Source organism: Culex quinquefasciatus, chromosome 2 (genome assembly GCF_015732765.1).
Source record: "Culex quinquefasciatus strain JHB chromosome 2, VPISU_Cqui_1.0_pri_paternal, whole genome shotgun sequence".
Lineage (NCBI taxonomy): Eukaryota > Metazoa > Arthropoda > Insecta > Diptera > Culicidae > Culex > Culex quinquefasciatus.
This window is the reverse complement of record NC_051862.1, coordinates 221,021,258-221,040,418: the sequence shown is the minus strand read 5'-3', so window position 1 is coordinate 221,040,418 and position 19,161 is coordinate 221,021,258. Positions and strand designations below refer to the sequence as shown.

At 34.0% G+C, this 19,161-nt stretch overlaps 1 protein-coding gene across 7 annotated transcripts in view; it reads left to right on the top strand.

Annotated features, from left to right (window-relative positions):
- Positions 1–10,416: 10,416 nt before the first annotated feature.
- The window catches only part of LOC6045008 (serine-rich adhesin for platelets), a 201,094-nt gene continuing 192,349 nt past the window's right edge, over positions 10,417–19,161 (top strand). For 3 of the 7 annotated variants that reach the window (XM_038252370.1, XM_038252369.1, XM_038252363.1), the window contains exon 1: positions 10,425–11,215. The gene's annotated coding sequence lies outside the window, so the exon portion shown is untranslated. Of the gene's footprint in view, positions 11,216–19,161 lie in introns of all 7 variants that reach the window. The other 4 variants (XM_038252366.1, XM_038252367.1, XM_038252368.1 and 1 more) reach the window with 4 other exon arrangements.

Below are 19,161 nucleotides of genomic sequence, written 5' to 3'. Positions count from 1 at the left end.
AAGGGCAAAAAGCACTCACTGATCCAGTTACTGATGAGATGAGAAAGCATTTGCGTTGGAAGGAAAGGACAAGAACCCCCCGTAAGATTATAACCAAGAAAACCGATATCGACGTCCTCGTCGTAATAATCATCAGCTGACTCTGGGATAAAGTCTGCTTACAGAAACACACACACGTGGCATGTAACCTGGACCTGGGCTCCGACCTCCTGGAGAGCAAGCACCACCATCTCATGGAAGAGATACGAGCGCAGCAACGTTCGATCGATTTCCTTGGTCGACCCTCCAGACCTGGCGGTAGAATGTGGGAATCGTGTGACAGAATCATCGCGCTGCTGGCGTCCTTGGACAGCATCATCGGGAAACAGGTTTGGACTGGAGACGTTCGTAAATGACGAATTCTGGCTCAAGAACTACTAAAAATAAAAGCAACAGTAAATCAAAAAAATAAACATGACTCTAAAACTTTAGTTTAAGATTTGGTAAGGTCAACTAGAAAAATAATTTTTATGCAAGAATTAAAACATAATTGCATAAAAGTAATTTTAACAAAATTTAAAAATTGAGTACAGAAAAAACTAGATTATTTTTTAAACATCCTAAAATCGCAAAATATTCATCACTGAGCAGTTCTCACAGATTTCGGTCATTCCATTTTTTTGTTGTATTTTTTAAATCCGACTGAAACTTTTTTGGTGCTTTCGGTATGCCCAAAGAAGCCATTTTGCATCATTAAATTCTCCATATAATTTTCCATACAAATTTGGCAGCTGTCCATACAAAAATGATTTATGGAAATTCAAAAATCTGTATCTCGTGAAGGAATTTTTTGATCGATTTGGTGTCTTCGGCAAAGTTGTAGGTATGGATATGGACTACACTGATACACGGTAAAAAAAATTTGGTGATTTTTTATTTAATTTTTTGTCACTAAAACTTGATTTGCAAAGAAAAAAAACTATTTTATTTTTTTTATTTTTTGATATGTTTTAGAGGACATCAAATGCAAACTTTTCAGAAATTTCCAGGTTGTGCAAAAAATCTTTGACCGAGTTATGAATTTTTTTGATCAATACTGATTTTCTCAAAAAATCGAAATATTGCTCGTAAAAATTTTTCAACTTCATTTTTCGATGCAAAATCAAATTTGCTTTTTTGAACTTTGTTGATACGACCCTTAGTTGCTGAGATATTGCCATGCAAGTGTTTAAAAACAGGAAAATTGATGTTTTCTAAGTCTCACCCTAACGGCCCACTATTTTCTAATGTCGATATCTCAGCAACTAATGGTCCGATTTACAATGTAAAAATACGAAACATTCGTGAAATGTTCCGATCTCATCGAAAAAAAAAATATTTTAAAAATTTTTGAACCAAGACAAACATTTCAAAAAGGGCGTAATATTCAATTTTTGGCCCTTTTAAAATGTTAGTCTTGATTTAAAATTTTTGAAAGTATTTTTTCGAAAAGATCGGAAAATTTCACGAATGTTTCATATTTTAACATTGGAAATCGGACCATTAGTTGCTGAGATATCGACATTAGAAAATGGTGGGTTGTTTGGGTGAGACTTAGCAAACATCAATTTTCCTGTTTTTAAAAACTTGCATGGCAATATCTCAGCAACGAAGGGTCGTATCAACAAAGTTCAAAAAAGCAAAATATTGAGAATTTTCTCAGCTTTCCAAAAATATATTTTTTTCAAAAGTGAGCAAACATGTGCACTTATTTAAAAAAATGAAAAACCGCGATTATTTTCAAAAAAGTCACATAAAAATGGATTTAACTTGAAAACGGTGCACTTCATCAAAATTTCACTAAAGTACTTTTTGATTGCAAATTTGGTTTTACATCGAAAAATGAAGTTGAAAAGTTTTTAAGACCAATATTTCGATTTTTTGAAAAAAATCAGTATTGATTAAAAAAAATCATAATTCGATCAAAGATTTTTTGCTAACTTGGAAATTTCTGAAAAGTTGGCATTTGATGTCCTCTAAAACAAATCAAAAAAAAAATGAAAATAGCGTTTTTTTGCAAATCAAGTTGTCATGACAAATAAAAAATCACCAAAAATTTTTTACCTTGTATCATTTTTTTTTTTTTTTCATTGTAGTCCATATCCATACCTACAACTTTGCCGAAGACACCAAATCGATCAAAAACATCCTCCAAAAGAAACAGATTTTTGAATTTTCACATATCATTTTTGTATGGACAGCTGCCAAATTTGTATGGAAAATTATATGGACAAACTAATGATGCAAAATGGCTTTTTTGGGCATACCGAAGGCACCAAAAAATTTCAGTCGGATTAAAAAATACAAAAATTTAAATTCAAGAAAAAAGACCGTTTTCGTAGAGAATTGCTCTACATAAGAAAAGCCATAAAATGTTAAATTGTATCAAAAAAACAAAATCATCATTATCAAATTCATACATTTTAATAATAAAATAAAATTTTAGTTTCCTATGAAGTTCCCAACACTTGCACAACATTTAAGAAAAGAAAACTCAACAAAATTAGACACATTTTTGAATTTTAGGTACCGTAAACTGGGGTCAATCAAGACACATGGGGCTAATTGGGACAGCAGTTTTAACCATATTGGAGCACAATATTTTGATTTTTCTGGTTGGTTTCGGTTAGAACAGACTCAGACCAACAAAATGTGTATATCCATTCCCAAATTTAAAAGCTTTTTAAAGTGCTCTAAAAACTGCTGTCCCTATTCAGACTGTAGTCCCGATTCACCCCAGATTACGGTACTGTCATGTAATTTCTTGTAATTTAATTATAATATTTTTTCAAACGTCTTGTTTTGCACCCATTTTGATTTAAAAAATATGTTGGTTTTTCAATGTTAAGCCGTTGCAAATATTTAAAAAAGTTTATGTCGTTCTCTCTTTCGAAATCTGTTCTAAAAATCGAACTGCAAAAAGTTTTGTTTTCAGCGAAAAAAAAAAACATCAATACTTAGATATTTTGAAAACTAATGATTGCAAAACATTAGAGTAGGTGAAAAATGTATTTTAAAACTCTTTTTTCATTGAAACGTTAGTACCATGGCTTGTGATTTTTTTAAAATTGTGATTTGAAACATGTTGCAAAAAAAGAATTATCTCAGCACAAGTCGTACATTTATCCAACGAGAATCGCCGAGTTGGATAAATACGACGAGTGATGAAAAATCAAGTTTTGCAACGAGTTCCATACAACTTTTTTTGCAATTTCGAAAAACACCCTTTCCCGAGCAGACGGAAATAACTTGAGAATAACATTTTTTGATATTAATAACAAGATTTGTTATTCATCGTTATGATTTTTTTGTTATTGAATTGTTATTGTAATAACAGACTAATGATATTTTTAGTTATTCTTCGAACAAATCTTTGTTATTATTTTTTGTTATTTTAACAACTAATCCGATCAACCCAATAACAGTTGGAGGTATTCTTGCATAACAAAAAATGTTATTGCCGAGTTGTTTTGGCTTTCAACCAATATCAGACCAATAACTAATTTTGCTATGATAACTTGAACTGTTATTAAACCCTTTTTCAAAAATGGATTTTTCAAGAAAATTCCATAACAAATTCTGTTATTTTAACAATATTTGTTATTAAAATGGCATGAATTTTGTTATTACCGTCTGCCCGGGTAGGATTATAGGACAAATGTCCATGCATTGAGTCAATAAATCGTTTGAATCAAAATAATGTTGAAAAGTATAACGAGCAGACGGTAATAACTTTGGAATAACATTTTTTGATATTTGAAAACACTAGACCAATAACATTTTTTGTTATTTATAACAAGATTTGTTATTCGTCGTTATGATTTTTTTGTTATTCGATTGTTATTGTAATAACAGACTAATAACGTTTTTAGTTATTCTTCGAACAAATCATTGTTATTATTTTTTGTTATTTTAACAACTAATCCGATCATCCCAATAACAGTTGGAGTTATTCTTCCATAACTAAAAATGTTATTCCCAAGTTGTTTTGGCTTTCAATCAATGTCAGACTAATAACAAATTTTGTTATGATAACATAAACTGTTATTCAACTCTTATGCAAAAATGGATTTTTCAAGAAAAATCCATAACACATTCTGTTATTTTAACAGTATTTGTTATTGAAATGACATGAATTTAGTTATTACCGTCTGTCCGGGATAACTTTTCCAAACAACCCGGGCAGACGGTAATAACAACAAATACTGTTAAAATAACAAAAAGCGTTATACTTGCAAAATCCATTTTTGCATAAGAGTTGAATAACAGTTTATGCTATCATAACACAATTTGTTATTGGTCTGATATTGATTGAATGCCAAAACAAGTTTGGAATAACATTTTTTTGTTATGGAAGAATACCGCCAACTGTTATTGGGATGATCGGATTAGTTGTTAAAATAACAAAAAATAATAACAAAGATTTATTCGAAAAATAACTAAAAATGTTATTAGTCTGTTAATACAATAACAATCAAATAACAAAAAAAAAAACATAACGATGATGAATAACAAATCTTGTTATAAATAACATAAAATGTTACTGGCGTAGTATTTTCAAATATCAAATATTGTTATTCTCAAGTTATTTCCGTCTGCTCGGGAAGTGCTAAATAGTTCAACTTTTCAGCATCCATTTCAGTGCTGAAAAGTAGATTTTTTCAGCATTTGTTTTGAATAAGGTTACTATTTGATTTTGTTATTTTTAGTACAGAAAAGTAAGCTGTTTTGTCGTTCAAGAATGGCAGTAAAAGTAAGTAGTTTCACGACGGAATTGCAAAAACATGATTTTCGAAATCTTTTTTTTTTATTTGTATCCCTCGATTTTGCACCAGCATGCAGGGGAACTATACCCTCTCTCAGCCTATTTCTATTATCGGTCTATCAGCACTTTGATCATGAATTACAGCTTAAATAAAATGTTTTTGACTGTTCCAAAGTAATAAATAGCTCAAATAAAAGTGACCAAGCAACTCATCATTGTGACAAAAGTGATGAAACTTGGTTGAGCGGCTAAGTGTGATTAAAATGGGTATATTTCCCCTACTATGATTCAAAGGATGTCTTTTTGAGTCCCTTAAAGGGACCATCCATAAACTACGTGGACACTTTAGGGAGCGGGGGGAGGATACGCTAAATACAAAAAAAATTGTATGGACAATTGTCCACGAGGGAGGGGGGTTCGATATTACCAAAAAAGTGTCCACGTAATTTATGGATGGTCCCAAAACAGATCAACAAATTTAGAAAATACGTATTTTGGGACTTCAACTTTTAGTGATAAAAAAATAAATAATAAAAAATCACATTGTTGGTTATTATCTGTGTATTTTTTCCAGATAATTTCTAATCATGAAACTTTGACAAAGACACCAAGTCGATCAAGAAATCCCATCTCAAGGTATAAATTTTCATACAATAAAATTAACATTTTATGTGAGCAGCTCCTAAAATTTTATGGAGACTTATATGAAAAAACTAATGATGCAAAATTTGCTTCTTTAGACACAGAAATTGTATGCACAAAGTTTAATCCAAATAAAAAACGTTAATCTATCCACCTTTAGGTGGTTGGTGCCTTCCTCACATTTATAGAGTAGTCGTCTAAATAGGTTTGTTATCATAACTTTTAAACGACTAAATGAAACTGTGCAATTTTCAATACCTACCTAATTTTTTAAATCAAAGCCGAGAAAAACAGATACATAGGTCTGATGAACATACCCACACACGCACAGACTTTGTCCAGAATTTGATTCTGAGTCGATTAGTTTGAATGAAGGTGGGTTTAGGAGGTCAAATTAAAATGCTCATTTTCCAAGTGATTTTAAAGTCTTTCATCAGTGAGGAGGGAAAAAACAAAATTTAAGAATCACTAAATAAGTTACGAAAAATGTGAAACTTTGGGTTGGTGCTAGAAAGGAGTTTTTTTCAATTGTGGTCAAATTTGGATGGAATTTGAGATGTTTGCTTGCACAATCTTTTTTTTTAATTTTATCATCATTTGCATTTTTTATGAAATAATGTGATAAATTGAAAAAAATACATAAACATAGAATCGAATAAGAAACGAAATCAAAAAGATGAAAATAAAGTAAAATATGCATGACCCCCAGCTGCTGCAGAAACCCATTGAGAAAAAAAGACAAACAGGACATCTCACACGTGTACATTTACCTCGGCGAAACCGAACCATCAAATGCTGCTCCTTTTCCATCTCGAGATCTCGAGATGTTGCTGCTGCCACTGCCAAGCCCGGAAGACTCATCCATTATTCAGACATGAAATTGCCAAAGCACACACAGGAAAAACCTAATGATTATTTAAATACTGCCATCGTTTTCGCACGACGACCACCGACGACGTCGAAAAAGCTTTGGCAGAGAGAGAGAGAAAAAAAAGCTCCGTTCGAGACGCGGAACGACCGAGCAAAAAGGCAAGCAGCAGCATTACAGATTGTGGTGTGTGCAAAAATGCTCAACGAGCCAAGGTTAGTTTTGCTTTTAAAAGAAGAGCGACATTTACGAGCAATTCCCACTATAATTATATTAGGGGGAAGTGAATTGGAAGGGAACTTTTAACGACACGTTTGGAGATTGCCAAGTGTTGTCGGAGAAGCAGGATATCTGGCAAATTGAAGCTATTTGGAAGCTGTGAAAATTGTGAAAAAAAATTTTAGCATCAAGCAAATTATGATTTTTTTGGTTAGTTTCACCTCATCGATATTTTTATTAGGAACATCTTTCTAACTGCCACATCATTAAACAGTTATGACTTGAGTAATTCACATAAAACAAACTAGTCAAGTTTGACAACATCAATTAAAATCTCCTTCTTCTCCCAACATCACCTTCCTCTCCATTTGCCTACCAAACTTCTCTATTTTCGTGTCTAGAAACCATTCCACCGAAAACTTTCCCGTGCCACATGGCTCACTTAAGATTTGCTGAATGGATACTCAAACGGCAATAAGACATTCCAACGTGAGGCAACCCGAGCAAAAGAGCTTGCAACTTGCATTTTCGCGCTCCATCAGAAAATCAATCTCCCTTGATGAGAATTCTCTCCCTCTCCAGGAATCCTCAAACCAAGGTGAAAATCTGGAATCGTGACCATTTTTCATTCTGGGATGAGATTTCCACTCGCTCTCTCGCTCTCACTCTCCCCGTAAAATGTCAAGAGAGCTCCCAAACTCTCTAACGAACCTGTGTGGTGAATATCGTGAAAATCGTTACCATTTTCACCACTCTCAGCTGGTGCACGGAATTCGGGAAATCGGGGGAAATTTTTTTGGGACTCTAGACGATCTCGCACTTCTCCCTGCTTGTTTACCTTGACACGGGTGCGCACTCGAATGCATATTTTATTGGCTGATTAATAAGCTGAGCCCGGGGTGAAGGGCGAGGTGTCGTGTTGCTGCCATTACTCACCGGATGAGTGCAGCTGGTACAAAGTAGTTTCTGTTGATGGTGGACGAATAATTTTGATGATTATTGATTGTAAAATTGTATACAGCAAAAGCAAGTTTTAAAATGTTTAGCAAATCACCATGATTATAAAAAAACTAAGTATTTTTGATAAAAATCTAAAAAGTCTAGATTCGATTGTACCAAGACTAAATTAACCAAAGTTTCGATTATCCGAAGTTCAATTATCCGAAGGTTTGTATGGGACTTTCGATAATCGAATCATAAACAAAATTATTCAATTTTAGTTTTCTAAATCACTTTAGAGAAGAACATTTTTTTATTGTGATTCGATTATCTGCACTATGCAAAATGTACGCATGAAAACACGATAACGGCATGGTCTGCTTGTAATTGAATCTTAGTGAATATTAAACGACCGTCGGTCCAACCGCCCGCAAACAAAAAATCGTTGAAAACATGAGCAATCCCTCAAGACAAACCAGGTGGCCCGCAATCGATTCCGAGCCATCACGTTACTAATTGAACTAAAATTTATTCTGCGTCATTTTTGGTCATTCAATTTAGGCCATTTTCGTCGATTTGGTCATTTTATCGGTTTTATCATTTTGGTCATTTTGGTCATTTCGGTCATTTCGGTCATTTTGGTCATTTCGGTCATTTCAGTCATTTCAGTTATGTTGGTCATAACAGTCATTTCGGTCATTTTGGTCATTTTGGTCATTCGATTATTTTGGTCATTTCGGTCTTTTTGGTCATTTCGGTCATTTTGGTCATTTGTGTCATTTGTGTCATTTTGGTCACTTCAATCATTTTAGTCATTTCGGTCATTTTGGGCATTTGTGTCATTTTGGTAATTTCGGTCATTTTAGTCATTTCGGTCATTTTAGGCATTTGTGTCATTTTGGTAATTTCGGTCATTTTGGTCATTTCAATAATTTCTGTCATTTGGTCGTTTCGGTCATTTCGGTCATTTTGATAACTTTGGTCTTTCGGCCATTTCTGTAATTTTGGTCATTTTGATCACTTTGATCATTTTGATCATTTTGATCATTTTGATCATATTGATCATTTTGATCATTTTGATCATTTTGATCATTTTGATCATTTTGATCATTTTGATCATTTTGATCATTTTGATCATTTTGATCATTTCGATCATTTTGATCATTTTGATCATTTTGATCATTTTGGTAATTTTGATCATTTCGATCATTTTGATCATTTCGATCATTTTGATCATTTTGCTCAGTTTGAACATTTTGATCATTTCGATCATAACATTTTGAACATTTTGATCATTTTGATCATTTTGATCATTTTGATCATTTTGATCATTTAGATCATTTTGATCATTTTGATCATTTTGATCATTTTGATCATTTTGATCATTTTGATCATTTTGATCATTTTGATCATTTTGATCATTTTGATCATTTTGATCATTTTGATCATTTTGATCATTTTGATCATTTTGATCATTTTGATCATTTTGATCATTTTGATCATTTTGATCATTTTGATCATTTTGATCATTTTGATCATTTTGATCATTTTGATCATTTTGATCATTTTGATCATTTTGATCATTTTGATCATTTTGATCATTTTGATCATTTTGATCATTTTGATCATTTTGATTATTTTGATAATTTTGATCATTTTGATCATTTTGATCATTTTGCTCAGTTTGAACATTTTGATCATTTCGATCATTTTGATCATTTTGCTCAGTTTGAACATTTTGATCATTTCGATCATTTCGATCATTTTGATCATTTTGATCATTTTGATCATTTTGATCATTTTGATCATTTTGATCATTTTGATCATTTTGATCATTTTGATCATTTTGATCATTTTGATCATTTTGATCATTTCGATCATTTCGATCATTTTGATCATTTTGCTCAGTTTGAACATTTTGATCATTTCGATCATATCATTTTGATCATTTCGGTCATTTTGGTCATTTTGATCATTTTGATCATTTTGATCATTTCGATCATTTTGATCATTTTGATCATTTTGATCATTTTGATCATTTTGATCATTTTGATCATTTTGATGATTTTGATCATTTTGATCATTTTGATCATTTTGATCATTTTGATCATTTTGATCATTTTGATCATTTTGATCATTTTGATCATTTTGATCATTTTGATCATTTTGATCATTTTGATCATTTTGATCATTTTGATCATTTTGATCATTTTGATCATTTTGATCATTTTGATCATTTTGATCATTTTGATCATTTTGATCATTTTGATCATTTTGATCATTTTGATCATTTTGATCATTTTGATCAAATTCTTCCTTTTTCTCGAGCTTGGGAGTTTAGTTATTTAAAATACTTTTTTATGGCTGATTAAAAAAAAATTGGAAAGGTAAAAAAAAAATGCTTTAATTATTTCAAGTAAATTTTCGAACATGAACATTGCGTAAAATTGTGTAACACACGAATCAAAATAAGTCCAGTATTATTGTAAAAAATGTTTTAAAATTTCTATCAATAATGATTTAATTTTTTTTGTAATAAAAATCTGTGCCATCAAAACACTAATTCATTGATAACCCACTCGAAAGAGCGATAGATCATTCCAGAACGACAACCCCGTCAAATCCCTCGACGTGGTTCCAACAGAACGCTCCAACCCGATTCACGCTCCCGCCGAAATGATGGAAACCACGTGTGAAGGTCAACGCAATTCCCTAACCTACATATTCCATTCCCGATTTTCTCACGCTCGGCGGTGGTGGGCCAAAAATTCTCATTCTCCGCGGGAAAATTCTCATCACCACATGATTTCTGAAGCTCTTTCAGTTGTGCGGTGGGATGAGAGCCCGGCAAAGACCTGTTGAGAGGCCGCCGTCCTGCGCCGACTCACCACGACCGTCGGTTCGTCTTCGGAACAGTCTGTTGATTCTGGTCCGTCGGTCGGCTGTGACCCCTTAGTTTCTTTAGAATTTTTGTACCGAGCGCATCATCTCACGTTCTTTACGTTTCCCAGTGTAATTTTGGTATTGATGATTAAGGAAAAGGGAAGGGAAAATTGCACACATACAGGCACACATACACGCGCGTGCACAAGTACATACAGACAGACAAGTGGTGGAGTGGCAAACGAATTAAATATTCAAAAAGTTTCAACTTTTCGATAGGTGTGGTGAGAATGTGCGTGTGTGTGCGATTTAGGGCCAATATAGGGCCTTTGGAGTGACCACTGCGGGATGTGGGGAGGAACCGACCCTGGCCGTGGCCAGTGATCTTCCAGGTGGTCAGTTCGGGAAAGAAAAAGTCAAGGAAAAAACCGTTTTCCAGAGAAATATTCAGTGTCGATTGCTCGAAAGCCAGCAAGAAGAAGAAGATTTAATCGATTAACGAACGCACATTGGCTCAAATTTTGAATTTGGTGGTGGAAAAGCTGGCCAACCCCCCCTCTGGGAGGGGGCAGCAGTGTGTGTGTGTGTGCGGTGTCGGTATTGGTGCGATTTTCCGGTAATTTTCGGTTTTTTGGATAATTAGCAGATCTGTGCGGTTTGAATCACTCAGTGTGACGTGAGTTCGCCATGTGTGCGCCAGAGAGTTGTGAAATCGGAATTGGTGGGAAGCATTTATTGATCGCAAACCAGTGATTTGAACTTGAAGAAATTGAGGTGAAAATAGTGTGTTCAAATTGCAGTGAATTGTTTTGTTAAAGCAGTGGATTTTAAAACAGGGATTACACGCTTCGGCGAGCTAAGGATTTTGCAGCAACAACCAGGTTAATATTTTTTAGCATAATTTAAAATCAATATTCATAATCATCATCATCTACTTAAAAATAACTATAAAATTGTGAGAGCTAAAAATACAACAATCTTCATTTACTGCAAAATAAAAAAAAGCTTTCAATAGCTCAAAAAACCAATCCAAAAAGCACAAAAATCTCATTCACCGTGTAACTGTTGCATTCAACAAGCAGAGAGGGGGGTTGAAAATTTATCAGCAGTCTCAAAGTTTACACTTCGAACAAAAAAGCACACTGAAAAAATCCATGTAACAAAAATAAAGCACACACCAAAAAAAAAAACCAAAAACTTACCCCGAGGCAAATTTCGTTCCAGAGCAAAGTAGGCGGTGTGGGTGGCTCTTTGTACACCCGCGATAGCGTGGTGGGTGAGAGGAAAAAAGAGCGATCAAATGGACCCCCAAACGAACCCCCTCCCTCTCTCTCTCTCTCTTTCTCATCCACCACGCACCCCCATGGAACCGGAGAATGAGAAAGAGCGAACCACATTTGAAACGCGTGGGAGCAGTTTAGAGCTCCAGGAGAATGAGAATCACCGCACGAAATGTTGTGTTTGGTTCTGCTGCTGTGGAAAAAGGGTTTTTTTTTTATTCAGAAAAGAACATTTTCATTTTCATACCTGTAGCTTCGAGGGAGGAAAACTTGTGGAAAAGAAACCTCACCCCCTCCCGCTTCAACCAGTTTTCTTTTGTGGAGCGGTGGTGGCGCGCAACAGTCTTGAAAGCTTTTCATGATTAAAAGGATTCTACGCCTGCACCAAACTGCAAAGTTTACGACGACTGCCGGTTGACGGTGTGTTATTTGATTTGTGAACACATAATGAGAACATTTGTGAATGCTTTGCTGAGGGTTAAAATGTTTGAATAATGAATTCGATGCCTCTGTACTCTCTTGGCTTACTGCTTTTCCTATCTAGTAAGCATAAGAGAGCACAGAGGCATCGAATAATCCGTTTTATGTGCGATTGGACTATCCAAAAAACATGTGATTTCACAATTTTGTAATCTAATTACATTACGGCGATGCAAATAATTTTCAAAGTTTTTTTTCCTATGGGAATAATGATAATAACCTCAAGGGAATTCACATTAAATTGTTTTCAGCTGATTTCACGTAAATTTACAAAACTTTTTTTTAGTTTTTTTTTTGGAAAACATTTTTTTGCTCCCTGATTTTTTGACCAATTATGAAGGTGTTAGTAAAATTCAATACAGACATAAACATTAAAAATTCAATAGAATTAAATTAAACCATGCAAAAAAATTATCGGTGCACGTTCACGTCAAACAAAAAGATCATAGGAGATTTTCCGGTCTTTTCATACAAAAATATTGTGATTGGTAGGCCTACACAAAATCAGAAAAATTGGTTAGCTGTAAAAATTGGAAAATTTCTAAATTAATTGTCTATCACTTAAAAAGCATTTTATTCTTAAAATGAATATTTTTTATTTTGGATTTACAAATATTTTTCAAGTAAAAAAAAAAAGTAAAATAAATAATAAGAAAATGTAGGGGAAAGTGGGGCAATTGTAACAAGCTAAGGAAATACTCGTTATAACCCATCAAAAACGTAAAAAAATCTGTCGGATTTTTCATAATCATCTTATTACAGGTCTTGACTAAGACTTTGATAGAAAAAGTTTTGAAAAAATCCTGCTTTTAATGTAAAAAATTGATTTTAAAATAGTAGTTTATGCAACAAGTTGCAAAAAGAAGATTTTTTCAGCACGAGTCGTACATTTATCCAACGAGGTTCACCGAGTTGAATAAATACGAAGAGTTCTGAAAAAATCAAGTTTTGCAACGAGTTCCATACAACATTTTTTGCAATTCCAAAAAACACACACTGAGAGAAATTTTATGTCAAATTTTCATGTGTTTTGTCATAAAACGTTTAAATAAAAAAAATGTTGAAAAGTGTTACTTTTCGATTCTGTTATTTTTGGTACAGAAAAGTAGGCCATTTCGACGTTCAAGAATGACAGGAAAAGTAAGTAGTTTCACGACGGAATTGCAAAAATTTTATTTTCCGTACGTTCTTCTCAACTAGTGGGGCAAGACGAACAACCCGTTGGGACAAGAGGAACAATTCATGTAACAACATGTCAATTTGCTAACAAATGAACTGTTATCACTTTGAAACATCAGATTAGAATGTATTTGAAACGTTTCTTTCATTTTTAGATTAAATAATAATATTTTACTAAAAAAATTGATCGTTTTCACGAAAAAAATATTACTCAGATGAAAAAAAAGGAAATTTAAAAAATATCACTATATTTTGCATGGACAATTTTTTTAACATTTGTTTATCTGTTTTTAAGTATTTTTATGTATTTTTTTCCCCTGTAAAATATGTTGTTGCAGCAATTCGTAATTTTTTCCATACTAAAAATACGTATGGTACACTTGCCCCACCTGAACAAGATTTTTTAAAAACTCTCAACAAAAATAACTCAAGGTTAAATCATACTTTATAAAAGGTGCAAGTCATTGGTAGGGGCACTACTGATCTAGGAAAAGTAGCATTTTGATAAAATGAGCTTTAAAACGAATCCTAAGCCTTATTTTGTACTTTCCAAATATTATAAGAAAACAAAGGTATAGAGAAAAACTTAATTAAATCTTACGCCCCGTGGCGTGTACGTCATTTTGGCGGATATGTGGTAGTAGAATCAGTTAATTGCATTGCTAGCAACAATTCCTCATACTGGAAATAATCAAAATTGTAAAAATTACGGCCTTTCGAGCGATTGTTCCTCTTGCCCCACCTTCCCCTACAAAAGACCTTTAGAAAAAGAATGCGATAATGCAATTCTGGTACCATAACAATAAATTTAGAAAACAAATTAAAAAAAAGAAAAAAAACGAAATATTGAACATACACACGGAGAAAAAAGAGTTCCCAAAATCGTACCATGCAATTTGAGCACTTTGTTCGTGGTTCCACTTTTCATGAACGCAAATTTGCAATCGAAAGGTTTTATACCCTTTTTCTGAATAATAAAGGCATTTTTCGATAATTTCTGTTTTTTGGCAATTTAAAGTCTGGCCGAGCTTCCGTGGCTGTGAGGTTACGGGTTTCGCCTTGTAAGCGGAAGGTGGTGGGTTCGATTCCTGTCTGGCTCGGCAAAGTCAGATCCCTTAAAGGAGTAAATATGCTCACTGGGAGTACTGACCGGTAGAGGATGGGTTTCGACTAGCGGCGTGCTGGGTTTCCAATCCAGAGGTCGTGAGTTCGATTCTCGTACCGGGATGATGAAGTTTTTTTTAAAAAAAAAAAGTTATGTTGTCAAACCAAGCAAGCATTTAAGAAAAAGTGAGAAATTTTTATTTTCCATAAAGAAATGACTGAAAAAATGAACGAACAAAAGATACTTAATATTTAAAATATGTGAAACAAAGTTTTTTGTTAGCCCTAATTAAGTTTATCTTGGAAAGTTTTGAATCTATTTTTTGTTTCAATAAAAAAAAATTCAGCTCTTTTTGGACATTTTCGAATGTTATGATTATTTTAATAAAATTAGATTTGTTGTGCCCTGGTTATTGAAAGGAATTTTTATTAAAAATCTAGTATTTTGGACATTTTTAGTTATAAGGGTTATCTTAGGCAAACATTTTATTTTAAATTGATAGGAGCAAAAAAACACCTGGTTTAATTCTTGACCTATGCAAATTTAATGAATAGCTCGAAAAATACTCAGTTGGAAAATGAGTGCTAATTAGACAACACTGAAATAAAAATCACACATTTTAAGCAATAAGAGGTTATTTCTCAGCTAAAGAAAAAAAGTTTGATTTCTTCTCAGCTTTCATTATTTTTATTTTTAATTATAAATGTCATTCACAAAAAACAGCGCAATTCATCGAACAAAAAATGATAGTCAAGGCACGAAATCGAAAAAGGGCTCATTTTCGTGTGTCTAACGGCAAATCATGTAACAGGCCAGGTTTTGATGGATCTAGACTAAATCGACCCCGCTGAGTCCGAAAATCGCGGTCACGAAGCCGAATTCCTTAAGGGAAGCGAGATATTCAAGATGGCGACCAATATGGCGGCTATATACAGAAGTTAACAATATCACAGTATAAAGGTTGTTGACGTGTCGATTTTAACTAATTTTGGGCCGCTGAACCCGAATATGACCATGAAAATCGGTCACGGCGACCCAGTAGCGTGTAATCCAAGATGGCGTCCAATATGGCGAAGAGAGAATCTTCAAGTATTTTTAAACAAGATGTAACAGGCTTGTGACCGATCAAATTTAACTAATTTGGGGTCGCTGAACCCGAATATGACCATGAAAATCGGTCACGGCGATCCAGGAGCGTGTAATCCAAGATGGCGTCTAATATGGCGAATAGTGAATCTTCAAGTATTTTTAAACAACATGTAACAGGCTTGTGACCGATCAAATTTAACTAATTTGGGGTCGCTGAACCCGAATATGACCATGAAAATCGGTCACGGCGACCCAGGAGCGTGTAATCCAAGATGGCGTCCAATATGGCGAAGAGAGAATCTTCAAGTATTTTTAAACAACATGTAACAAGCTTGTGACCGATCAAATTTAACTAATTTGGGGTCGCTGAACTCGAATATGACCATGAAAATCGGTCACGGCGACCCAGGAGCGTGTAATCCAAGATGGCGTCCAATATGGCGAATAGTGAATCTTCAAGTATTTTTAAACAAGATGTAACAGGCTTGTGACCGATCAAATTTAACTAATTTGGGGTCGCTGAACTCGAATATGACCATGAAAATCGGTCACGGCGACCCAGGAGCGTGTAATCCAAGATGGCGTCCAATATGGCGAATAGTGAATCTTCAAGTATTTTTAAACAACATGTAACAGGCTTGTGACCGATATTCGAGTTCAGCGACCCCAAATTAGTTAAATTTGATCGGTCACAAGGCTGTTACATGTTGCTTAAAAATACTTGAAGATTCACTATTCGCCCAAATGGTCATATTCGAGTTCAGCGACCCCAAATTAGTTAAATTTGATCGGTCACAAGCCTGTTACATGTTGGTTAAAAATACTTGAAGATTCTCTTCGCCATATTGGACGCCATCTTGGCTTACACGCTCCTGGATCGCCGTGACCGATTTTCATGGTCATATTCGGGTTCAGCGACCCCAAATTAGTTAAATTTGATCGGTCACAAGCCTGTTACATCTTGTTTAAAAATACTTGAAGATCTCTCTTCGCCATATTGACGCCATCTTGATTACACGCTCCTGGGTCGCCGTAACCGATTTTCATGGTCATATTCGAGTTCAGCGACCCCAAATTAGTTAAATTTGATCGGTCACAAGCCTGTTACATGTTGTTTAAAAATACTTGAAGATTCAATACTTGAAGATTCACTATTCGCCTGTTACATGTTGTTTAAAAATACTTGAAGATTCAATACTTGAAGATTCACTATTCGCCCAAATGGTCATATTCGGGTTCAGCGACCCCAAATTAGTTAAATTTGATCGGTCACAAGCTTGTTACATCTTGTTTAAAAATACTTGAAGATTCACTATTCGCCATATTGGACGCCATCTTGGATTACACGCTCCTGGATCGTCGTGACCGATTTTCATGGTCACATTCGGGTTCAGCGACCCGAAATTAGTTAAAATCAACACGTCGACAACCTTCATACTGTGATATTGTTGACTTCTCTATATAGCCGCCATATTGGTCGCCATCTTGAATATCTCGCGTCCCTTAAGGAATCGGGCTTCGTGACCGCGATATTCGGACTCAGCAGGGTCGATTTAGCCTAGATCCATCAAAACCTGGCCTGTTACACGATTTGCCGTTAGACATGTTTTTTTTGGGTTTTTAGCCTTGACTATGATAGGAGTTTTAAAATGTTTTATGACCCTATACACATTTTCAAGTAATTGAGAATGCAACTTTAAGTATCAAAAAGTGTAATAAAACTTGTTTGATCATTCGTGTTTCTTTTTTCTAATAAGTCTTCATCTTAATCTATTACTTTGCCAAAAACACCAAATCGATCGGAAAATTGCTTTTGAAGAATAAATTTTTGAAATTTGTTCAACTAATGGATTGCATGGGCAAGAGGGTGATATAGATTGACATATGAAACACAGTCTGGCTCATTTTCTCAGGCCAAAATAAGTTTTTGTGCCAATTTTGAGCTAAATCGGTTAGGTTTAGGGAACACTGATGAACGTTGAAGTTTGTATGGGAAAAATCAGGTTACACAGGTCTTTCCAAAATTTGTTTAACTGTGATATTCCTGTGAGAAATTCAATTCGATGTAAAAGTTGGCTTTAAAAAATCATGATCAACTTAAATCGTTTTACATCTTGCGACAAAGTTGTAAAACGATTTATGATGATTCTGATTTTCTAGGTCGATTTTTCATCGAATTGACTCATCATAATCAACTCGGATCATCTTGCACCCTTGGAGAAAGTTGTAGAAAATTTGAAGTCACACACAAATCTCACACTTGGACAAATTTTGGGATAGCCCTGTGCCATCTGCTGGCAAAATCTTGAAGCGATGTTTTTTCCTACACATTTTTGCGATTTGTCCATACAAACTTAAACGCTAAATAGCCTTAACTGATTTGTCTCGAAATTAATACAGAAACTTATTAAAGCTTATGGAATCAAGCCAGGAAGTGTAACCTAGATTTGCCAAAAACAATCATTTTTTGTCACTTTATTGGATAATGTTATTCAAATAAAATACAGAGAATAGTAGTTTATGCAACAAGTTGCAAAAAGAGGATTTTTTCAGCACGAGTCGTACATTTATCCAACGAGGTTCACCAAGTTGGATAAATACGAAGAGTGCTGAAAAAATCAAGTTTTGCAACGAGTTCCATACAACATTTTTTGCAATTTCAAAAAACACCCATTGAGTTAAATTTTAAGTCTAATTTTCATATATGTTGTCAATAAATCGTTTAAATCGAAAAAATGTTGAAAAGTGTTACTTTTCGAAACAAGTGCTGAAAAGTTCAACTTTTCAGCACCCATTTCAGTGCTGAAAAGTAGAACTTTTCAGCATTTATTTTGAAAAGTGTAGCTATTCGATTTTGCTATTTTTGGTACAGAAAAGTAGGCTATTTCGTCGTTCAATAATGACAGGAAAAGTAAGTAGTTTCACGACGGAATTGCAAAAAGTATCTTTCATGATCAATTTTTTTTTGACAAGAGATGTTACGATAAAGTTTTAGAGTTTTAACAATAAAACCAAGAAGCCGTTAACTCGATCTGGTTTAGTTTAATGATTTTTTTAAATTTTCTCATGCATCAATTTAAATTTTAATCTAAAGGTATTCATCTAAAACTACCAAACTCAAAAAACTTCCAAATCACATAGCAAATCTGAAAAAATAGAATCGCCAACTCACACAGCAGTTGTCCCGACCCCCCGTCGATTTGCGTGAAACTTTGTTCTAAGAGGTAACTTTTGTCCCTGATCACGAATCCGACATACTTTTTTCGATATCTCGTGACGGATGGACGGTACGACCCCTTCAATTTTTGAACATGCGAAAAAAGATGTGTTTTTCAATAATTTGCTGCTGAAAACGGTGATGAAATGGAATTTTGGCGTACTCAAAATTCCGAAAAACGTATTCGTCGGAAAAAAAACACTGCAAAAGGTTTTAAAAGCTGCCATTTTCCGTGAAAATTTTTGGAACATGTCATTTTAAGGGAAATTTAATGAACTTTTCTAATCTACATTGACCTTGAAAGGTAATTTTTTTCATTTAGAACGAAAAAAATCTTTTTTAAATTTCATGTTTTTTCTAACTTTGCAGGGTTCTTTTTTAGAGTGTAACAATGTTCTACAAAGTTGTAGAGCAGACAACTTCAAAAAATTTTATATACAAACATAAGGGGTTTGCTTGTTATCATCGCGAGTTATC